This window comes from Aotus nancymaae, unplaced genomic scaffold (genome assembly GCF_030222135.1).
Source record: "Aotus nancymaae isolate 86718 unplaced genomic scaffold, 86718_ANA_hifiasm-v0.15.2.pri h1tg000040l, whole genome shotgun sequence".
NCBI lineage: Eukaryota > Metazoa > Chordata > Mammalia > Primates > Aotidae > Aotus > Aotus nancymaae.
This window is the reverse complement of record NW_026988454.1, coordinates 82,618,099-82,643,207: the sequence shown is the minus strand read 5'-3', so window position 1 is coordinate 82,643,207 and position 25,109 is coordinate 82,618,099. Positions and strand designations below refer to the sequence as shown.

The following is a 25,109-nucleotide window of genomic DNA, read 5'->3' as shown; positions in this document are numbered from 1 at the left end:
TTCTAATCTCCTGTTATTGCTCCAGAGTAGCAAACCTAATGGCTCACACTGCCCTGGGACTTGTTTAATTGAATCCCGAAAGTGTGCCAGGGCCACTGAACACGGAGGCCCCTAGAGCTGTTCCTTAAACAGGCTTTTGCAGTCATCGATCTGTAGCAGTGCTAAGAGCTTTCTTTCACACTATTCGGGACACCAAGATCCTCCATGGGGATAGATCCTTTGGATAAGAGTGCCCTAGCACACTGGTTGGCACATTCTTCATTTGCTATACATACTGGATATATTTCAGTAAATGTTATTAAATGGATTAAGTCTTATAAAATATATTAGGGCTCTGTCTGGAGATTGTGAAAATGAAATGATAACCATAAGCAATACTCAGGGCTGTTAAGATTGACCCTTTTGCTTGGAGCTCAGGTGCTCTTCTGGGAGGCAATAACAGAGCTTAGAGTCAACAGAAAGATGTTTGTTTGATGAAATGGTCATTCTCCAAAACACTTGCCCTTTGCTGCTGAATGAAGCTAAGTGCAGAGAGCAGAGCCCTGGTAAAGAAGGTGAGAGCATCTCTTCAGGGCTCTGTTTACCCAGCTGGCTCATTCTGATCAGGAACGTCCCACTTTCTCCAGATGTGTACCTAGAAATTTATGAAGATGACAGAAAGAAATCATAGTCCATTCTTCCTAAGAAGAATGTGTAGGTCCTTTAGAAATACAATCCACAAAGACTGCAAGCTGGTCCTGGTGCCAGTTGCCACTTCGTCTTCACTAAATGGATGATGATAACTTTATGAGGGAAGTTATCTTGGTTACAGACCAGCCTGGATTCACATATGTATTTCTGTGGCTGTTGTCCTCACAATCTGTATGGAATTAATTTCTGCCTTTTGCTCAAGGCCTTAATCACTAAGACATTGTCCTTTTTCTTTAAACTTCTCCAGTTATACAGTTTATGTACTAAATCTTTGTCAGTTGATTTTCAAGGGAGGGTTTGTTCCCCTCCAGTGTGCTATAGATGTGGCTGACTTTGTCTCTTTAGGATCTTTGGAGGAAAGAATTGTTCCTCAGTGAGACTCCCCCAGTGCACCCTACCGTGACGTACCATCTATGTAACTGCTGAATCTCTCTCTGCCACCCAGCACTAGCAATGCTGATTGAATTACAATTCAATTACTTAGTGCCCAAAATATGTGTATTATAAAAGTTCTAAAAGGAGGAATTGGCAGACTGGATAAGGAGCTCCTGAGACTATAACTGCTGCATCAGGGAATCTCAACATTTCACAAAGTCAAACCCAGGAATATAATTTATAATTTTAAATAATTTATAGTTGCACTTGTAATTACTTTTTTATTGGTTGCCTTCTGCAAAGCTTATATGCTCTGTGATGCAGGGGCTGAGTTTATTTTATTTACTGATATATGCCCAGAACTTACTACAGAGCCAGAACCATAAAGACACTTAATACTGTTTGTTTTAATTCACACTATCATATAGTCTAGCACCGGTGCTCATTGAAACAGGGACGACTCACTATCCTTTGATCTGTCTAAGATATTCTGGATTAACATTAATGTCAGGGTTTTCTAGTCCCAATTTGATTGTATTTTCAATCACCTAGAAGATATTCTCCATGCTAACTACAGACTTGGCACATGGAAGGAGTTTATGGAGTGAATGAATAAATGATCTTGAGAGGGTTATATTTGGCAAACAATAGGCAATGATAATTTGGAAGCCTGGGAATTTAACAGGGAATGAAGAAACAAATGGGACCCTCCATCCAGACTCAACTGATGACAGCAAAACTGGGACAAGAGGGAACTTTCCAGACTTTGGCAAAATGGTTGAATCAAAGCAACAGTTGCCCACTTTGTCCACCATCGTAGATAAAATGCTTTAAAAACTTGTGATTAAAATATTTAATAAGGCAGCAAAACAAAGTAGATAAAAGCACAGATTCTGGAGCAGACTCTAGATTTTAACTAGGCAGGCTGGGTGACCCTAGCAAGTTATTTGAGCTCTCTATGCCTCAGTTTTCTCATCTGCAAAATGGGGATAAAGATATTAATAGTACTTACCTAATCATATGGTTGTTATGGGGATGAAATGAGTTAATCTTTACAAGATACTCATACCAGGCATGGCAAGTAATAAATGCCATATAAATATATGTTAAATATGAACAAATAATTGTCTTTTGAGGAAGGAAGATAAGAATGTTACTGTATATATTAGTATCTCCTCTTATTCTGCAGCAAATACTCTATATTTTATGTCTTTAGAGTATGCAGAAATCCACGATCTCTACCTGAGATTTAAGGAAGCAGGAGTTATTGATTTAAACCTTGCATCTGGTATAGAATTAAACCTCTCCTGGCCGATGAGACATCTGAAATGTAGCCCACAGTTGATTGCTCTTTGATGACTTGTTTTTATTCTGCTTCCAAAATCTGGTGGAACATCCATTAGAGTTTGGCAGAAACTCTGTTCTCTAATCAGCATCATGAGTTGAGTTTGCCCCAGAAACTAGAAGGAAGAACTGGCTTTCAAACAATCTAATTGCCATCTAAAGAAATATGTGGCTTGATTTGTCTGATTTATGTGTAAATGACTTCACCTGGTCCTGCGAGGGAACTGACAGTGCATCCAGTTTCTCATCCCTACTTCACAAGTAACTGTTTCTGGTGACTACAGCAACCACATGCGCTTTCATCTTCTGAATTTAATCAGGCAACATGCTGTTTACGGATTCGTGTTGTACAGCAGAATACTCAAAATAGGACAAAATAAAGCCTATTTTTCCTCCATCATGACAAAGTGCCTTGTGAACTTTGTTTTTTCTGATCAAGCAGGGATCTTACCAAGGTTGAGCCCAGAGGGAATTAAAATAAGAGGAAATGGGTAGAAAGTCAAAATGACAAGTCTGAAGACAAAGGTAGACTTTGTAAACCAAGCGGTGAGATTGTTAAGAGGCAGAACTGGATATAGGATGGAAGAATGTGTGTATCCCCAGGAGCCCACTGATCCACATACTATCTGGAAAAAAATCAGCATTCCTGCTTTGCGTGGTTGCCTTGCTTGATTAACTACTTTTACATTCAATCCATGTGGCAAGATTTGACAATGTTAGGTATGCCATTCCTGCTCTAACAATATAGGCTTAGCTATATTCTTAGAGGAAATTCAAAGAGCAATTTTTAATGAAACCTTTTTATTTTGAATTTGAGAGAAATCTGTCCAATTGCAATGACATCACCACTTGAGGTTCTGAATTCTATCCCTTTATCCTTATTAAGTATCCCTAAATACTCATCTAGACTAATTTTTCTTTGAGGACCAAGTCCCAGGTCCTTACATGCGGCAGGCAGATCTCAAAGGAGATTTAAAAGGGGCACCTGTCTTCAAGGAGGCAGGAAGTTTGCTTCCAGCATGGTGCCTGCTGCTTGACTTGAACACACCTCTCCCTCTTCCTTCACCAGACTTCTGACTGGTCACCAGGTGGGAATGTCAAATATGACTCACACAAATCAGAAGTCTTCCCTAGTGACAAGCTTTACTATTAATTTCAAGGAGACAAGGAATCAAGAAGCATAGGCTGAGCAGGAACGAGAGTGGGGATTTCAGTGCAGGTGTCCAGCACTTTCTTGAAGTTTTGGCTCCACTCCGGCTCAGGAGAACACATGAGGTATCAAAGGGATATGTGCAGGTCAAATTACTTATACAAAGGAGAGCCATTTCAATCTTGAAACCTCTCCATTCTGTACTCAGCTAGTTATATAGTTTACTTTACTATGACAAGGAGCCACGCCCCAGAAATTCACAGAAACCAGATTTATACATGACTAAATCTCTCCTTACAGGATTCTTCCACCAGCAATTTCATCACTTTACTTGGTGGGAGACCCATCATTACAAGGAGATTAGAGAAGATCACAGATCTTTTTTATTTCATTCTGGGGTGGGGATGGATGATTCTGTGCCTTCTTTATTATTATTATTATTATACTTTAAGTTCTGGGGTACATGTGCAGATCTTGCAGGATTGTTACACAGGTATACACATGCCATTGTGGTTTGCTGCCTCCATCCCCCCATCACCTGCATTAGGTGTTTCTCCCAATGTTATCCCTCCCCAATCTCTCCACCCCCTGCTATCCTTCCCATAGCCCGCTACCCCTCAACAGACCCCAGTGTGTGATGTTCCCCTCCCTGTGTCCATGTGTTCTCATTATTCAACACCCACTGATGAGTGAGACTATGCCATGTTTGGTTTTCTGTTCTTGTGTCAGTTTGCTGAGAATGATGGTTTCCAGATTTATCCATGTCCCTGCAAAGGAACTCATCCTTTTTTATGGCTGCATAGTATTCCACGGTGTATATGTGCCACACTTTCTTTATCCAGTCCATCATTGATGGGCATCTGGGTTGGTTCCAAGTCTTTGCTATTGTAAACAGTATCACAGTGAACACACATCTGCATGTGTCTTTATAATAGAACAATTTATAATCCTTTGGGTATATACCCAGTAATGGGGTTACTGAGTCAAATGGTATTTCTAGTTCTAGATCCTTGAGGAATCGCCACACTGTCTTCCACAATGGTTGAACTAGTTTACACTCCACCAACAGTGTAAAGCATTTCTATTTCTCCACATCCTCTCCAGCCTCTGTTGTCTTCAGATTTTTTAATGATCACCATTCTAACTGGCATGAGATGGTATCTCAATGTGGTTTTGATTTGCATTTCTCTAATGACAAGTGATGATGAGCTTTTTTTCATGTTTGTTAGTACCATAAATGTCTTCTTTTGAAAAGAAAAATGTCTGTTAATATCCTTCACCCACTTTTTGATGGGGTTGTTTTTTTTCTTGTAAATTTGTTTTAGTTTTTTGTAAATTCTGGATATTAGCCCTTTGTCAGATTTGTACCTTGCACAAATTTTTCCCCATTCTGTTGGTTGTCAGTTCACACTAATGATTGTTTCTTTTGCTGTGCAAAAGTTCTTAAGTTAATTAGATCCCATTTGTCTATTTTGACTTTTGTTGCCATTGCTTTTGGTGTTTTAGTTATGAAGTCCTTGCCTGTGCCTATGTCCTGAATGGTATTGCCTAGGTTTTCTACTAGGGTTTCTATGGAGTTAGGTCTTATGTTTAAACCTTTAATCCATCTGGAGTTAATTTTTGTATAAGGTGTAAGGAAGGGGTCCAGCTTCAGCTTTCTGCACATAGCTAGCCAGTTTTCTCAACATCATTTATTAAACAGGGAATCCTTTCTCTATTGCTTGTTTTTGTCAGGTTTGTCAAAGATCAGATGGTTGTAGATGTGTGGTGTTGCCTCCGAGGCCTCTGTTTTGTTCCATTGGTCTATATCTCTGTTTTAGTACCAGTACCATGCTGTTTTGATTACTGTAGCCTTGTAGTATAGTTTGAAGTCAGGTAGCATGATGTCTCCGGCTTTGTTCTTTTTGCTTAGGATTTTCTTGGCTATGCAGGCTCTTTTTTGGTTCCATATGAAGTTTAAGGTGGTTTTTTCAGTTCTTTGAAGAAGGTCAATAGTACCTTGATGGGGATAGCATTAAATCTATAAATTCCTTTGGGCAGTATGGCCATTTTCACAATTGATTCTTCCTAACCATGAGCATGGAATGTTTTTCCATCTGTTTGTGTCCTCTCTTATTTGAGCAGTTGTTTGTGGTTCTCCCTGAAGAGGTCCTTCACATCCTTTGTTAGTTGTATTCCTTGGTATTTTATTCTCTTTGTAGCAATTGTGAATGGCAGTTCATTCTTGATTTGGCTCTCTTTAAGTCTGTTATTGGTGTATAGGAATGCTTGTGATTTTCGCACATTGATTTTGTATCCTGAGACTTTGCTGAAGTTGCTTATCAGTTTAAGGAGATTTTGGGCTGAGGCAATGGGATCTTCTAAATATACAATCATGTCGTCTGCCTTCTTAAAGGGGAGCAAGTGCTGTAGACCTGCTGCTTAATCTTGTCCTTCCCAGAGATAAAGCATCTGCTCACCAGAAAAGCTTTGTGGGGCAAGGCAGTGGGGTGGGAGGAGAGGCAGTGGGGTGGGGTGGAGCACTGCTCTAGGGAATCCATGTCTAAAGCAAATGTTGCAAAGTCATCAGAGGAGAGCAGAGCCATGTTACTAAGATCTACCAAAACTGCAGATAGTAAACAACTTATTTTCTGTCTAAGTTGGGAATGCTTCTGCCCAGATATTTATTGTCCTCATTATGTTTTGCTTGAATTCCTTAAAAAAAAAAAAAAAAAGGAGCTTGAGTTTCCCAAGCAGCCACCATTTCTTGTGGAAAGGAGGCAACCTAGCTCCAGAAAATGCTCTCAGGCACAGACAAAAACACACCTGGCAAAACATGAACCACACAAAGCAGCTACAGCATCTCTTGGGAGATATTTTAGTTTCATGGAAAGCCTAATTGAGGCTAAACTCATTCAAATCCTGGGATGATGCCCATTTAAAGTGAACCATTCTTGATACCACTTTAAAAAAAAAACACTTTTATGGTAGGGCACGGTGGCTCACACCTGTAATCCCAGCACTTTGGGAGGCTGAGGCGGGAGGATTACCTGAGGTAAAGAGTTCAAGACCAGCTTGGCCAACATGGTGAAACCCCATCTCAACTAAAAATACAAAAAAATTAGCTGGGCGTGGTGGCGGGTGCCTGTAATCCCAGCTACTCGGGAGGCTGAGGCAGGAGAATTGCCTGAACCCAGGAGGTGGAGGTCGCAGTGAGCTGAGATTGTGCAATTGCACTCCAGCCTGGGTGACAAGAGCAATACTTTGTCTAAAAAAAAATTGTTTTATTAAGTTCCCGGGTACATCTGCAGGATGTGCAGGTTTGTCACATGGGAAAATATGGCCATGGGATGCCACATTTTATGTGACCCTGGAATTGAAGCAAAATTACTTGTGAGGGTTAGATAACTGATGCTTTGTCACACACAAAAGAGAGCAGAAACAGATTCATTGACTTGCAGGGAATACCAAAATTATTTGCTTTTGGACTCAAAGATCCCGATTTGAACATTTTTTCCCCACAAGCTGGAAACTGTGGCCATGTGATTGTTGTTCACATCATGCATAATCAAGAGTAACAGCTACTGCCCTGTGGTGCATATTTACTCCATGACAGATATCGTCCTAAGCTCTCCACGTATGCAATTTCATTTCATCATTGCAAAAATCCTGGAGGCCATGTTTATCCTTGCTTTACAGATGAAAAAAACTGCGACACAGAACAAGTGAATGGCAGAACAGAGATTCCAACCAAGACCTCTTTGACACTCTGATCCTGTGTTCTCACTGCCTCTTGTACTGTCTCTCCATAAGTACATTGATCCTGCCAAACAGCTTCATTCCATTAATTCGCTTTTTAAATTTATTTTTCAGAAGTGAACAATGGTGAGCAATTGTTTTTTTAGAGCACGGACACCCATGGGTTTAGAGCTATCTTCAGTAATTAGACATGAGTTTAGAACTATCTTCAGTAATTAGCTTTTTCAGATTTTTCCATCTACCTAGGTAGATGTGTATTGTAAATCATTTTCACCTGATGCTCTTTGTCTTCCACTGAATATCCTTCCTTCATGAATTACATGTAATATATTAATGTATCATTAATATATTAAAATATATTTGTAAATATATTTATATTATATATGTGCTATGGTCTAAATGTTTATGTCCTCCCAAAATTCGTATCTTGAAATCTTAAACCCTTAGGTGATGGTATTAAGAGGTGGGGCATTTGGGGCATGAATAGGTTCTAAGGGTAGATCCCTCTTGAATGAAATTAATGAGCCCAAGGGAGTTCATTCATCCTTTCTACCATGTGAGGAAACAGCAAGAAGCTGCCATCCTACGATGGCCAGGAAGCAGACACTGATTCTACCAGTGCCTTGATCTTGGACTTCCCAGTCTATAGAACCATGAGAAACAGATTTTTGTTGTTTATAGCCATCCAGTTTATGGTATTATAGCTAAATGGACTAAAATGATATGTATGTATGTATATGTATAGATATATCCCCTCTTCTACTTCAGGTTTAACATGGCTTTGTCCTCAAATAATGAGAACATGAGGAGGGAGTATGCTGCCATTTTTTCACCAAGTTTTCCCTTTAAATAGAGGGAAACCTGCTAGAAACCTGCCATGAAAAGATATGTTTACCTTTCTCAATTTCCAAGTGCAGAGGACATCTGTGATGTCACAAGATTACTTTACTTCTGGGCAAATACAATCCAGTGATTATAATGGAGAACTTGGTAAATTACTGGAAAACTAAAGGCCAGAATTTAATTAAGCAGAATATACTGAAGCACACTAAAATAATCATGTAACTCTCAAAATAAGCAATGCTTTAAAATGAAGATTAAACCAGACTCCCTTTTCCCCAAGGGATTAGTCCTACACATTTTTATTTTAAAGACAATGTGTCACTCTGTCACCCAGGCTGGAGTGTGGTGGCACAATCATGGCTCACTGCAGCCTTGAACTCCTGGGCTCAAACAATCCTCCCACCTCAGCCTCCTAAGTAGCTAGGACTAGAGGTCTGTGTCCCCAGGTTTGGCTAATTAAAAAAAAAATTTTTTTTTATTGGTAGAGACAGGGTCTTGCTGTGTTATCCAGGCTGGGCTCGAACTCCTGAACTCCTTCCACATCCTGACCTGCCAGTCCTGCTCATTTTACTAAACATTTATGTTGTCAATACACAGATCTTTACCTTACTCTTCCAGTTTCTTAGAAGTCATATGAAACACCAAAACTTCCCATTTCTGAGGTACTATATCTTCAAAAGAACAACATATTTTAAAAACACAATATAAGACTAGTGTTTGTTTGTTGTGACTTGTGGTTATCCATTAATAAACACTGATAAAGCACATGTTATGTGCCAGACATGGGGTATTCAAAAATGAGTAAGAGGTAATGTCAGCCTTTGAGAACTTCTTAGCTTAGAAATTAAAATATATTAGGCTTGTAAAGAGCATTGCTTCTTTCTGCAACTTTTATTTGTAGCATAAAATATGTGGTAATGTTTAGGAAACTCAGGATATGTTGCCCACTCCAGAAGTCTGAGGTGGGACTGCAGAAATACGAGCTCCTCTCCACATGCAGGGGCCCCAGGTGAGGAAATATGGCAGGTGTGGAACAACAGAGCAGGAGCCACCAGGGCTGAATTTTCATATTTATTTATTTGTTTGTTTGTTTTTGAGATAGAGTCTTGCTCTGTTGCCCAGGCTGGAGTGCAGCGGTGCAATCACAGCTCACTGCAACCTCGAAATCCTGGGCTCCAACAATCCTCCTACCTCATCCTCTGGAGTAGCTGGGACTACAGATGCATGCCAATATGCCCTGCTAATTTTTAAATTTTTTGGAGTCAAGATCTCACTATGTTATCCAGGCTGATCTTGGACTCTTGAGCCCAAGTGATCCTCCAGCTTCAGCCTCCCAAAGTGCCGGGAGCCATCCCATCCACATGGGCTGAGTCGTCATTCTTCCTTAACCCTCTGTGTTTTCCTGGGGAGGTCATTGAACCTTTTTAAGTTTTAGTTTCTTCATTCTTAGCAGGGAAAATATCTGCTCTACATGTCTCAGGCGATCATCATGGAGTCAAACCAGAAAACATGTGAATCATTTTGAAATGATTTTTAGGCATGGATTTTTGTCTGTTCACTCTTGGAGCCCTTGCATCTAAAACAATGCCTGAATCATGATGAATTCACAATACAAATTTATTGAATGCATGTACGTCATAATAAAAGAACTCACCTTCTCACTTTAAACTATTCAATACTATGGTAATCAATTATATTGTATCTTACAAAAGGAAAACACTCATTATATATAACTTCTAGAGTCACTGCTTCTCAGGGCTGGAAGGGATCTTAATGAGTACATAATCCAGCTTTGCAGTTTGATGAATGCCTTAACTCTGTCCTTGCCAGGGGCTTATCCAGCCTGTTACAGATCACAGCCACCAAGGGGGCACCCTATGGGCCCCCTGGCAGAAGTTCCCCTCACTCAGCTGAAGCCTGCTTTCACCTGAGGCCAGAGAAAGTCTTCCTCAGTTTCTGGGCGTTCAGACACTTGATGACAGTTATCACCTCTCCCTGCCCTCAGATTTATCATGTCCAGGCTAAATGGGATGATTTCTTATTTATAAACACAAGGCATTTAATAATTACATATGTTATTAATAAGATAAGGAGAAATTTAGGGTTTTTTAACAAAAATGACAACAAAAACTTTTATTGGTATATGTCTGCTGTTACCCACAGAGGGCCCTTGCTTGCAAAGCTAAATATTGCTTGACTTACCCGTTGGTAGACATCTGAAAAATTTCTGCAAATGTGAAATGAATGTTAAGGTACAGAGAGAATAACTATATTTTGTAATATCTGTCATATAGCTGTGTATTTTATCATATCTGCCTTTATATAAGATAAATATAAATATCATTGCAGCAATAGCTACAGTAGAAAAAAATCTGGAGTCCACCTAAATGTCTATCAATAATGAGGTAGTTAAATAAACAATGGTGTCTACTCAGCCATTAACAGTTGATATTTGGATTCAGGTGCAGTGGTGTCTGCCTATAGTACTGGCTACTCAGGAGGCTGAGGTGGGAGGATCACTTGAGCCCTGGAATTTAAGGTCAGCTTAGGTAATATAGCAAGACACCCCTCTCAAAAAAGAGTTGAGGCTTATAAAATTATGTAACCATATAGAAAATGCCTACAATATACTCATTTAAAGGTGCTGTATGATATGGTTTGGCTCTGTGTCCCCCACCCAAATCTCATGTTGAATTGTAATTTCCAGTGGGAGGTGGGAGGAGATTGAATTATTGGGGTGAATTTCCCCCTTGACTTTCTTGTGATAAAGTTCTCACAAGATCTGGTTTTTTGGAATTATGTAGCACCCCACTCCTTCTCTCTCTCTCTCCTGCTGGCCGTATGAGATGTGCTTGCTTCTTTTTCACCTTCCACCATGTTTGTAAGTTTTCTGAGGCTTCCCCAGAAGCAGAAGCCTGTATAGCCCACAGAAACATGAGCTGATTAAACCCCTCTTCTTTACAAATTGTCCAGTCTCTGGTATGTCTGTATAGCAGTTCAAGAATGGACTAATACACCAAATGGTTACTATGTAAACAGCCATGTTTTACAACAGTCTAAGAGTAAATGCAATATGTTAAGTAAAATACAACTGATACAGAAAGACAAATATCTCATTCTCTCACTTATGTATGAGAGCTAAAAAAATCATTGAACTCATGGAGATAGAGAGCAGAATGATGGTTCCCAGACCCTGGGAAGAGTAATGGGGAGAGAGGATAAAGAGGAGTCGGTTAATGGGTACAAAAATATAGTTAAATAAAGAAAAAAAATCTAGTGTTCAGTAACCCAGTAGGTCGACTATAGTTTACAATAGCTTATTGTGTATTTCAAAATAACTAAAAAGTAGAATTAGAATGTTCCTAACACAAAGAAATGTTAATGCTTTAGGTTATGGATATCCCAGTTACCCTGCTTTGATCGTTACATACTGATACACTGGTACCAAATATTACATTTACCCCATAAATATTTACAACTATTATGTATCTATAAAAATTAAAAATAATTTTTTCAAAATTAATAAAAGTACAAAATGCTATCATTGGTGGTTTTACAGTAGTGAAGTTATGAGGATTCTTTCTTCTATTTTGTTTTCCAAAAAGTGCTATTACCTTTAAATAATAATAAATTCAAATATTTCTTATTTATTTATTTATTGTTTTTGAGATGGAGTCTCACTTTGTTGCCCAGGCTGGAGTGCAGTGGCATAATCTTGGCTCACCACAACCTCTGCCTCCTGGGTTCAAGCAATTCTCCTGCCGCAGCCTCCTGAGTAGCTGGTACTACAGGTGTGCACCACCATGCCCGGCTAATGTTTGTATTTTCAGTAGAGACAGGGTTTCACTATGTTGTTGACCAGGCTGGTCTAGAAATCCTGACCTCGTGATCTGCCCTCCTTGGCTTCCCAAAGTGCTGAGATTACAGATGTGAGCCACCACGCCCAGCCCAATATTTCATATTTATTTCAACATTTATTTCTGAGATTTTATACACAGACACATATACCCAGATACACACACACACACACACACACACACAGCTCCTTCTTTTTATTATTCATCTTCTTCACATTGAGTCAGTTACTGCAAAATGGGCATGAATTTTGGTAGGATCATCAGAGATGTTAAGAATAGCATTAGAGATAATTTGAGAAGAGGCAGAAGAATGCTGAATGCTTTCAACACGCAGATAGTGATCACAGAATATCTTTGAGGTAAAGGAACTAGGAAGGGAAAAGTGACCCTCAGGGGCAGATGAAACCACCCAGGGCTGCAAGCCCTCATCTTCCCTGCACTGCATAGACAGTTGTGCAGGCATGTGGGAAAGAGAGGGGGCATGAGTATGTGCGGACTCCCCCAACACAGCTGTAACAGCCAGTGTCTAGGCTCAATGTATTTCTCCATCTTGGAATAATTCTGTCATGCCTTATATTGGCTGTGACACAAGTGAAGCTATAGCAAGAAGCAAGGCACCAGGACAAGCTAGTCTTTCTTTACCATTTGCTCTCTGAGAGTGGCTGAGCTCCGTGCCAATAAACCGAAGCTTCCTCATTATTGTGTGATAGTAAACAAGAAGCTATCAGGATTTCACTTCAAAATGCACCAATTCAATTTTGAGGGAAAGAAATTTGCAAGTGTTAGAGCCTAGGGCTACATGTGATCACCATGAGGCTACAGTTTCTCCTCAGTGTGCCATCTCGCTGGTAGTGCAAAATGAATTTTAGTTGGCATTTCAGCATGGCTCACAGCTTTGTCTTCTTGATTGAACGCCAAGCATGAGCTAAAATATATCAGATGTTTTGTCTGCCTAGTGCCATGTTGTGTGGGTGGAAGTCTGTGCAGTTCTACTGAAGGAACAAAACAATAGGATTAGCAGCAAAAGGGAAGCTTCGAGTAAATAATTAAACATTGGAAGGGAAAGGAGAGATGAATATTACCAGGAGGTAGGGGCTGAGGTCCTGTATGTATGTGCCTGCAGGGGTGTGCAGTGCCCTGGCATGTGTTCCCTGGAATAAAAAGGAATGATTGGCAAGAGAAAACAGTACACATATATTCAGGAAGAATTGTGCTAATTAGAAAAGACCAACAGTATAAAACCGAGACGAAGCAAATGAAATCCAATTTATGCCAAAGAGCAAGAAAAAAGTTTATAATATGCAGTAAACCCTCAAATCACCTAAGAAAGAAATGGGCAGCTAATTATTGCCATTAATGAGATGGGAGCGATTATGGTGAGAACATGACCATCTGCAGTCTGCACTCCTCACATCTTGGAAGCCTTGGGGTTTCTGAACACTCACTCCTCCCATTTATTTTCTGAAACTTAACTGAGCAGAAGGATGAAACTATATCCTTGATATGAGTTGTACTTGCTGCTCCCTGGGATGGCTTTAGCTAGTAGAATTCCTGGGTTCCTGTGTGTGTGTGTGGTTTTGCCTTTGATTCGACTGGATGATAGATTATGCTAGTCTTTAAGGAAACAAGGAAACAATAGTTTCCTTAGAGATGTTACCGTGTCATAGTATGTATTTTAACACCTGAAAACAATGTCAGTTTTTCTTTCTCATCTCTTTCTTCAGTTGGTCCTGGCTTTGCTGTTGGACTCATTATAAAAAAGCCAGGCTCTCCATGGCCAGATATATTAACTATCAAGGATGTGTCCTTCTCTGAGACAAGTCTTGATTTTACTGCTTCCTGCTGGGCTTGACTGCTGGCACTGGTCCTAATCAATTGGAAAATAAATGGAGCTGCCCAGGTCTTGAATTGACACTGAGCCCCTGTTTCCCTGATACTGAGAGCTGCTAGCTGGCCCACTGCCAAGAGAGCTCCTGTTCCCTTATTTTCTCTCTACTTCCTTTTCCCTATCTCCTCTCCACCTCTGCTGTAATGCCTCTGGGCATTTTCTCGGTACTCTGTTTTCAGATCTTTCTTTATTACTCAGACTCCTGGGAACATTCTTGCTGTGTTTCACTGCTGTGTATTTTTTCCATAAAAGACTTCTTAACTAGATGGTGTCACCTTAAACAAATGGAAGGGAATATATCTTATATTTTCTTTTGTATCCACCCTGGCCCTCCAACCCTTCAGTTCCCCAACCCCAGAAGGGTCCAGGACCGTGAAGATACTGATCATTGAATGACTAAATAATTAAATTTCCTGAAAAATAATTCAGGGTTTTTTTCCCTCCAGAAGTTCTCTTGATTTATTTTCTTACTCTTTATTATCTTATTTCATCAATTATTTCCTCTCTCAACTCTTATCTTCAACCTCTCTTCCTTTGGGGTCCTTTTGCTCAATCTAGAAACATGTTTATGTCTCTCATCTGAAACAAATGAATAAAGACAAAGCAAAATGAGCACAACCTTTCCCTTGACTCTGCATCCCACTGGCTTATTCAACATTTGTTTCTGTGCCTACTATGTGCGCTGTTCTGGGGGCTACATGGAGGCAGACCAGTTGCTTCTCTCATGGAGCTAGGGAGAGGACTCAGATAAAAAATATATATATACAAGAAAAGCTCCAGCTCCAGCTCTGTGATTCAGGCCTAGGCCATTCGGAGCCTTGATTAGAAGGCCTTCCGCTGGCCCTTCCAGCAGGCTGATTTAGTTTTGGCAACTGGGCATGGGCTAGATATTAGTACTCCTGATCTCCTGCTTCCCATAAATGTGCACAAGGGCCTCACTAGCCCTATTCTCTTCCTTCCTCCCAAGCCTGCTTAGAAGAGTAGCCTGTAATTGCACTACCTACTCTTTAACCAGTAGCAACCTGGCCTCAACGCCTATCACATGACCTCCAGGCTAGGGCCCATGGGATTTGGTTCCTAAGTACATGTCCTTGGGTCTTAGACATTATTGCCCATTTCTCCACTGGATTCCATCTCCTCTTGTTCACCTCTGTGTCCCTAGTTGCCGTTTCTGACATCAGCCCTCTTCTCTTCTCACTTTATGTTTCCGAGAAGTAATCTCACCCATCCCCAAGCTTTAACCACACCACTTCACCGATGGACCCCAGGCTGTCTTCAGATCTTCATTTCCCAAGTCCCAAGGCCTTGCTTCATGGCCTTATGACTGATGCAGTGGACACCATGCCTAGAGGGGCCCTTCCCTTGGGATTTAATGCTCTGTGGTCACCATCTTGGAATGCTTAAAACGTTATTGTTGAAATTTGAATTGGTATTCTATAAGTCTATCAGTCTGCTCAGGCTACCATAACCATATACCACAGGCTGGGTGGCTTAACCAATAGAAATGTATTTTCTCACAATTCTGGAAGTGAAGGCCAAAAGCAAGGTGCCAGCAGGGTAGGTTTCCTCTGAGGGCCGTCAGGAAAGGCTCTGTTCCAGGCTTCTCTCCTTGCCTTGCAGATAGCCACCCCATGCTGCCTCTTCACACTGGCATCCTTCTGTATCCATAGGCCCCTCGGTGTCTCTCTATGTACTAGTCTCTTCTTATCACACCAGTCAGATTGGACTAGGGCCCACCCATATGACCTCATTAAACCTAATCACCTTTTTAAAGGCCCTATCTCCATTCTGAGTTACTGAGGCTTAGGACATATGAATTTTGGGTGACACCATGCAGCCCATCGCAGTGATTGAAGTCAGATGAGGCAATGAAGTATGCATTTAGGGCTTAGAGTTGTGGCTCTCTGTGGTCCTGCTTTCTGCCACCTTCTCGGGACACACTCTTAGCTGCCTCCCTGTCTCCTGGCCTTCTGGCCACTGAGCAACCCCTTCCTTCCACCCTTGGAGGGCACATGGGTGCAGGTGCTGGGAGGACGAGGGTCTTAGCTATCCTTGTCCAGGGATGTCAGTGCCACTACGTGTTTGGAGGTGATTTGGCAGGGGTGAGCATTGCACCCACCCCACTCCAGGTATCCAGCATATCTTGACTGATGTTGCAATTCCTTGGGATTTTTTTGTAGTCCATGGACCAATGGAAGGCTGTGGGAAAGGAAAGTGACTTCCCCACTTCCTAGCCCTGGGTCATTCAGTCTCTTTGAGAATTTGACTAAAGTCAGATAAACTCTACCCTGAAAAATTGACATACATAGCCATGATTCTTTATACATATTAAGGGGGTAATGAACTTCATAAAGCTACTCTGTGTACCTCTTGTGATTTGGCCCTGCTTACCTTTCGAGCCTCATGTCAACTCTGCTCTCACCATGCTGCAGCCCTCCTGAATCAGCATAGCCATTCTCTGAATGCATTGTATTCTTCCATGCTTGTATTTTTGCAAGCACTCTTTCCTCTGTCTACCATATGCTTTCCTTCATTATCATTGTAACAAACTTCAAAATTAAAATTACATTCTATCTTCTTAGAGAATCCTTACTGTCATCTCCTACTTCCCATAACCTAAGGTAAAACCAAGCGTTCCTCTTTTCAAGCGTTTCTCTAGGGCCTCCATGACTCTAAAAGGTTTATAATACTCACTTTTCATTATTTCCTTACCTTTGACCTTTCTACAGGATTGTGAGCATTTCGAGGACAAGGACTGCTCTGATCATTACTGTTTTCTTGGTGTCTAGGACAGAGCTGAGCACGGTAAATATTTGTTGAAACATCAAATGAATGCATTCATTCATGAATTACTGAATGAGGAGGATTATGAGCTTGTGGTGAGCTCATTTTGGAGCCAAACAGTGCTGGGTTTAAATCCTGGCTCTCTCGAAGACTAATATTGTGACCTAAGGGAAATTACTGTAAAGCCTCAGTTTTCTAATCTCAAAGTAGGGCAAATGGAATTTACCTCAAGGCAAACCATCGTCAACTTATATTGATAATCAATAGCTATAGCCACATATAACTCACTCCTGTCACTAAATTTCTGTGAGTTATCTTGGAATGAAAAGACAAAATTAAAAGACAATGAAGCTGTATTCTTGCAGTTTAATTTATTAACAACAACACTAAAAATATATTCACTGAATGTCTTCTGGGTAGAAGACATTATGCTAGGACCTGCGGAGAAATTAAATATAAATTAATATTTGGCCTGTGGAGGGGTTAAGGTATGCAGTATAGGCTAAATTTAAAAATAAAGTAGAAAATGTCAGGTGCCATAAGAGAAGTATCAGATTTTAGATTAAGCGTTCATTTGTAGCTGAGACAATGAGGAAGGCTTTCTGGGAGAAGTGGTGTTTGAGAGGAACCCCGAAGGAAAGATCAAAAGATTTTTGCTGATAGTAGAGGAAGGAAAACAATCAATGTAACCATGGGAGGTAGAGTGCCTAGGAGAGAATTGTGGGCTCGGCCATCCTATTGATGTTATTCTTTCATCAGATGCTGCAGTTTCCGCTTCTGAAACTAATGGTTAGTGACCTGCCTTTTTCACAAAGTACAATGTGCCCTGATTTTCTGTCTGGAGCCGTTGACACTCTGCCCAGAACAAGGCCATCTGATGCTGACGGCTAAGGCAGAAACTAGCCTGTTCACGCCGTAGCCTCTCAGAAGCAGCAGTTCTGTCACTCTGCTTCACGATGCCCTGAAGACACTTGGCACAGGCTGTACTGCAGGGGTGAGGAATCACATCCCCACGAACAGGAATGTGCAACTGGAACCTGTGAGGACACTTGGGGAATGACTAACAAATCTTAGCACAGATTGTCAAATTATGTTATTTAGAATTAAACTGCTTGTGGATGAGGCAGAAGATACACACACATGCTATAAAGATGGTTTTCTCTAATGACCGGTGATGATGAGCTTTTTTTCATATGTTTGTTGTTGGCTGCATAAATGTCTTCTTTTGAGAAGTATTTTTTCATATCCTTCGCTCATTTTTTTGTTGGGGTTGTTTTGTTATTGTAAACTTGTTTAAGTTCCTTGTAGATTCTGGATATTAGACCTTTGTCAGATGGATAGATTGTAAAAATGTTCTCCCATTCGGTAGGTTGCCTGTTCACTCCAAATGCCTACCAGTGATAGACTGGCTAAAGAAAATGTGGCACATATACACAATGGAATGCTATGCAGCCATAAAAAGGAATGAGTTCGTGTCCTTTGCAGAGACATGGATGAAGCTGGAAACCATCATTCTCAGCAAACTAACACAGGAATAGAAAACCAAACACCTCATGTTCTCACTCATAAGTGGGAGTTGAACAATGAGAACACATGGACACAGGGAGGGGAACATCACACACTGGGGCTGGTCAGGAGGTGGGGGGCAAGGGGACGGAGAGCATTAGGACAAATACCTAATGCATGTGGGGCTTAAAACCTAGATGATGGGTTGATAGGTGCAGCAAGCCACCATGGCACATGTATACCTATATAACAATCCTGCACATTCTGCACATGTATCCCACAACTTAAAATAAAATTTAAAAAAAGAAAAAAAAAGATGATTTTCAAAATATTTCATTGTACACCTGGTAATGAAACTGAGCTTAAAAAAAAAAAAAAAACAAATCAGTGATGAGATGTCATTTTCAGGAATCCTGTTCTGGCAGCACCAGATTGAGTTCATCACACTGTCACCAGCCTGCATGGGTGCCGCATTTCCCCTGTTACTGTATAATCGTGGCTTAAGTATGGTTCTGGGCTTCCTAACCTTGAAGGCAAGCTCCTCTATTGACTAACATATGACCTTGGGCAGTTCCTTTAACCTTCCTAAGCTACAGTTTCTCATCAGTAAAATGGAAATGGTGGTAATACCAGTCTAATATGGCATATGGAGAGTAGTAAAAAAAAATGAGCAGGTGCAATAAAGAACATCTCAGTGCCTGCCACCCAGCAAGTGCTTTCTCTCCAGATACCAGCGTAACTTCTCATCTCCTTTAGATCTTTACTTCACTGTGAGGCCATCTTCGACCATCCCATTTAAAAATGCACCCCCTACTACCAAATATTATCCCATTTCATCCCTTCTTTTTTGTCTGCTGCACTTCATCACTGTCTCCCATACTATGTATTTTAGTTATTTATTATGTTTATACCTGTCTCTTTAGTAGAATGCAAGCACCAAGAATCTGTATCCCCAGCGCCCAGATCAATGCCTGGCGTGCAATATGGACTCAAGGAAGGAAGAGATGAGCCAGCTCTGCTATGCTGTAACTACTCCCGGCCCAGTGCTAGCCCTTTGGGACCCCATTTGAACATTCGACTGCCCTTTGACACCTGGACCAGTGGGCAGGAAGAGAAACTATTGAGGTAGTAATTGGAGCAGCACATTATTGGGGGGGCTACGGCCTTACGGAACTTGAACTCAGTGCTGCCGATTTTTCATAAATCTCCATTCATGCTGCCCCACTCCCTCTCGCTCAGCTAATGAGTTCCTGTTACCCGAAGTTGGTTCGAGGGACGCACTGCAGAGCCCGGGATAGCAAAGAGTTCTCTGACTAACGCTCTGACCCGGACTCGGAGGGGCAAATTGAGCAGGAAAAGGAGCGGCAAAGCTCACCTCCTCTTGGCCAAGGCGGCCCGCGCTGGGAGGCGGCTCCCGCGCTCCAGCCCCGGCTCCAGCGCCCCGCGCCGCCTCCGCCGCGGGTCGGGAGCGCGCGTCTCTGCAGCACCAAAGAGCCACGAGCTTCTCGCCCGCCCTGGGAGGTGGGAGGCAGCTGGGGCGGCGGCGGCGGCGGCGGCGGCGGCGCTGCTGCTCGCGCACCTCGGAGGAGCCAGGAGCTGGGACCAGGGCCGAGCCCACGGGTCGGGGCGCCCCAGCCGGTAACCACGGGCGGGACAGGGCGCCCAGGGCCGAGCAAAGCCCGGGCGCGGGGTGCGGGGCGCGTGCGGCTTCGGTCAAGGCAGTAGGGCTCGCTTGGGTTTGGGGGAGGTCTTCAGTTTGGAGAGGTTGGAGAATGGGGTGGGAGGAGGCGAACTGGTGTGTGAGGACGCCTGGGGGAAGAGTGTGGACCCCCATGGAGAGCACCAAGTTTAAAACCTCGGTAGCCCGCGGATGTGCTTGTGGACGCCGCTGGGCATCCGAACAGCCTGGAAGCGGCAGCGCTCGGGGCTTGGGTGGGCTTCCTCCCCTCTGCTCGGCCCCAGAGGCCGAGGCACAACCTTTCCCGCAGCTGAGAAAACTTCCCTTGCTCTGGTCCTCCTGCAGCCTCGGTGCACTGCAACTGAGAGAGCCCCCCTGGACCGGGGAAATGTGCCGGCCCCTGGCCCCGGGTGCTCACCCATGCATTGGGCGGGTTCTCAGGTGATCCCTGGCTTGACAGTTGCTCATTCTTTTCGTTTGGACTGGGGGGCCTGCTCGCAGGTCATTTTACTGATAAGAGAGAAATAGGGGTTTCACAACACTTTCCCCCCCTGCCGCCCCGTAACGCCTCGCGCCTCTCCCATCTTTTCTGCGTAATGAATTAAGGAAGGCAAAGCATAGTCTCTGCAGAAATCTGTTTGGAGGCTTTGTGGTTTCTACAGCTTGTTAGATGGTACGGAACCTCAGGTACTACTCTGCATTTAGTTTGACAACAGTGAAACACTGGTATTTTGAAAGCAAAAGAAGCTTGAGGGTAAGTGTCTAGGGAGACAGGAGAACAGAACTCTCATGCGTAAATTAATTCTTACGAAAACTCCAAAAGTAAGTAGTAATATTTTCAGTTTGCAGGTGGAGAAAATTAGATTGCAATATTAAATACGTTTTCCAAGCTGACTTCCCCGCTTAAGTAATAGTGGGGAGTAGGGGTCTGGAAGCTAGGACTGTGAGTCTAGTGTCCTTTAGGTAGATCGCATGGGGTACATCGCCAAGAAGAGGTGCAGGAGAGTGACCTGGGCCTGCAAGGATAAGGTCGGGAAAGCCAGAGGCCCCTATTAGCTGCGGTGCCCACAAGGAGTTTTGTTCTTATAAGGAAGATCATTCAGTGTTTATGGAAGAATAGGTGATATTAACAGGTGATAGGAAAAGGAAGAGTTGATCTGAGACTGTATCTTTCTTTCAAAATGAGAAGCCCAACCTAAACCCCTTAAAGAGGGTCTCAAAGCCTGAAACTGTACTGGATTGTTCAAAAAACAAATGGCAAAATCTCATCACTGATTTGTTTTTTTTTCTTTTTTAAGCTCAGTTTCATTACCAGGTGTACAATGAAATATTTTGACAATATTTTTTTCACTACGTCCTAGAGTAGTGAAAGCAGTGGCAGTCATCTTTGTGCAGGTATGAGGGATGAGAACGGACCCAAGAGACTTTTCATAAGAGGGAAACATTGAATCCTGGCAACATTCTAGAACAAATTCTTTTAGAAGATAGCTCAAAACTACTTTGGGAAGCATTTACAAAGACTTGTGCTAAACCAACTCCCTTCCCCTTTCTAGCAATCTCCTGGGCTATAGATTAGGGTATGCTGTATCCAATTGTCTTCCAATGTGGGCTGTGACTCATTTAGGCTAATGATAAGTTTAGTGAATTGCAAACAGCGGTTTTTAAAACGTGAAGGCCAAGAGAAAGGAAGACAAGACGTCAGAGTGCATTGCATGAGCAAGGGAAAACTCCGTTTTGTGTACTGTGCGCTGGTGATTCATGTGTCCTGTTCTGTGTTGCTGATCCTGCTGCCTCTGCGTGAGTATTCATACCCATCGCTGGCTGTCACCTTTCAACCTTCCGGGATAGCCCTACTCTGGTCACAGTGGGGGCCATCTTTTTTTTACCTTGCAAATTATATCATCAACATATTCTGGAAAGGTGTTGGCTTCCTCCTCCCCATTTCTGTTGGCTCCCAGATGCTGAGGTATTTTATCACATAAATATAACATCTGTCCTTTGTAGCTTTCACGGGAAATGTTTTTATTACTTGGAGTACAAAAAATATTTTAAGAACAATATTCTTATGATGTTTGTATAATATGTTTAAGCAACTATTATTATACTAAGCTATGATATTTGGAGGATTACTGAATAATGCCTCATTGTGTCATTTTCTGTCTAGTCTTTTTTTTGTTTAATTTTTCTTATTTTGGCTTTTTTCCTAAGTTTTACTTTATTTATTGACTTAGGGTCTCACTCTGTCACCCAGGCTGGAGTGCAGTGGCAAAATCCCAGCTCAATGCAGCCTCGATTTCCCAAGCTCAAGTGATCTTCCTCCTCAGCCTCTCAAGTAGCTGGGACTACAGGCATGAGCCACCATGCGCGGCTAATTTTTTATTATTTGTACAGATGGGGTTTCGTCCTGTTGCCCAGGCTGTTCTTGAACTTCTGGCCTCAAGTGATCTGCCTGCCTCTACCTCCCAAAATGCTAAGATTAAATGCATGAGCCACAGTGTCTGGCCTACTTTGATTTTATTTTATTTTTTACTTTTTAATGTCTTAAGTGTGACAGCAACTTGGCTAGGTCTATGCACAGTCTACTTTCGTTCTCACAGCAAAGTGACTCATTATTTCCATTTTATAAATGGGAGGTTCCCAAAGCCAGGCACCTCCAAATAATTCAGGGACACTTACCTCCTCCCATCAGAAGACAATTTAAAGTGTGTCCTGCCTGTGCAGAGGCATTTTGTTATAGAACTGAACTGGGGTCTGCTCACCTGGCACAGTGAGACCAGGTGTCCACACTGAGGTTTGAACAGTAGAAAGGAAAGCGTTTATTTGCAGGGTGCCAAGCAAAGAGGATCGGACAACAAATGCTTAAATCCTGGCCTCCCTGATGGCTTGCAAGCAAGGATTTTTAAAGGCAGGGGTAAAGTTCAGGAAAGAAGTTACAGGCGAAATCATAAATCAATACATGGAGGTTATACATTGGTTTTGCCCCAAAAGGGTGGGATATCTTGAAGTGGGGGCTTATAGGTTCTTGGGTAGATTCAAAGATTTTTCTATTTGCAGTTGGTTAAGGAAGAGAAGATTTGTTTGAAAATTTAGGGTCACCAGAAAAGAATGTTAGCTACAGTTCATGGCTCTGACTTGCGCCAGGTCCCTTATTTGATTATCAGGTTGCTTATTTACCTCTCAGAGCAAGCTAGGTGCCTGGAATTTACCTTGAAGGAACTCAAGATTTTCCTTTATTTCCATGATTGGGGGTGGGGAACCCACAAGCCCCTAAGAGGGGTTCCCTGCTCCATGTCAATGTCACTGTTGCCCAGGCTGGAGTGCAGTGGTGCAGTCTCTGCTCACTGTAAGCTCTGTCTCCTGGGTTCAAGTGATTCCATGCCCTAGCCTCCCAAGTAGTTGGGATTACAGGTATATACCACCATCCTCGTCTAATTTTTGTATTTTTAGTAGAGACAGCATTTTATTTGTTGGCCAACCTGGTCTCTAACTCCTGATGTCAAGTGATCTTCCTGCCTCTGCCTTCCAAAGTGCTGGAATTACAGATGTCAGCCACCATGCCTGTCTTCTGTCTTAATTTTATAAGATCTCTAACTATACCTAAGGACAAGCAGGAGAAAGGGTAGAATACAGTAAGGCCCTCTTCCTGTCCCTTCTAGGTATCAGTCATCAGGAGAAAGACATAGAGGGGATATTCAATCAGTGTTGCAGCGGCAACTACAAATCTGGGAAAACAATCTATGAGACCCATTTTATATCTGGACAAGAGGTCCAGATGTTGGGCTCATAATAGGGTTGAAAGTTTACTTCTGCATTTAGACTCAAAGAGTAAATTTGAGCAGGTCCCACAAGTTGTGCTAGCTCAGAGTAGGTAATATATGCTTGGGTTAAAATAGTAGAGTAGCAATCTCTGCTTAATGTTACGTTTACTTTTGACAAAGGAGTCTTAGAGACAGAAACAGTTAGAACAGGAAGGAAAATGTTTACTTCTCCAGAGTACAAGGGAGTCAGGCTTTATAAGACTGGCTCATCAAATAAAATCACAAAAAATAATTGAAAGAAAATATTCTCCCACATTACCAAAGTTCTCCATGTACATTAGTCTGTTGTTTATCACTGAAAACAACTTCCTCACACATATATCGTATTCCTAAAAGTCGTGACTTGTTTTCAGATATCAGCATAGCAAACAATCAAGGGAAAAATGTTTTTTTAAGAGACCAAGATGTGTTTGAAATTTTATTTTGGGGACCAACTTCTAGGCAGGACGATCATGTTATTTTTGCTTTATGTGAGGATACAAAGTGATTTTTTGTTCTCGACTGGACTATGAGAAGTAGTTAGTCTTATTGGAAAGGGGAAAGTAGCATTTTCCTTGCAAATATGGTTCTTCAGTCCTTATAGTATTGTTGAGCTGTGAGGTGAAAAAGCAGAAGTTGAGATTATCTTTATGAGATGCTAAAATTATGCATGTTAAAATCTGATTTTAATTGTTGCTCATGTTTCTGTTATCAAGACCTGTGTAATTTTTACTTCACTAGAGAACGTTAGTAAAATTGCATAACCCTTAAAGTGAAAGTAGTTTGTAAGCTTCAAATAATTCTCCTGCAAGGTGCATTTGTTTTCCTCTTGCATGTTTTTGGTAATAGCAAAAACAACCATTACTGGAAGGCAGAGCAGGCTGAGGGAGGAGCTACTTAACGATTAGTTTTGAAGTTGCCTGCTTGAACAAAAGAGAAAAATTAGGAGCTGAGTGAGGGAATGTGGATGTAAACATTTTCTGTCTTTCTACAAATCTTTGTATAGATTATTTCAGGAAATATAATTCTATCTGTACGGGAAAAAAAGAGAGAAAAATAAATTTAAGATCAACTATATCATATAAAACCTACATAGATTCCTACCAGTGTGATATGGTTTGGCTGTGTCCCCACCCAAATCTCATCTTGAACTATAGTTCCCATAATCCCCATGTGTCATGGGAGGGACTCACTGGGAGGGAATTGAATCATGGGGGCAGGTTGCCTCCATGCTGTTCTCATGATACTGAGTGAGTTCTCATGAGATCTGATAGTTTCATAAGAGGCTTTCTCCTGCTTCACTGTGGCTTCTCCTTGCTGCTGCCATGTGAAGAAGGATGTGTTTGCTTCCCCTTCTGCCATGATTGTAAATTTCCTGAGGCCTTCCTACCCATGTGGAACTATGATTCAATTAAACCTCTTTCCTTTATAAATTACCTAGTCTCAGGTATGTCTTTAT

General features: G+C 41.8%; 1 protein-coding gene across 3 annotated transcripts in view; it reads left to right on the top strand.

Annotated features, from left to right (window-relative positions):
- The window catches only part of MRAP2 (melanocortin 2 receptor accessory protein 2), a 78,994-nt gene that overhangs the window by 3,130 nt on the left and 50,755 nt on the right, over positions 1 to 25,109 (top strand). For 2 of the 3 annotated variants that reach the window (XM_012468818.3, XM_012468819.3), the window contains exon 3: positions 19,099 to 19,300. The gene's annotated coding sequence lies outside the window, so the exon portion shown is untranslated. Of the gene's footprint in view, positions 1 to 19,098; positions 19,301 to 19,679; positions 19,814 to 25,109 lie in introns of those variants that run through there. The other variant, XM_012468820.3, reaches the window with a different exon arrangement.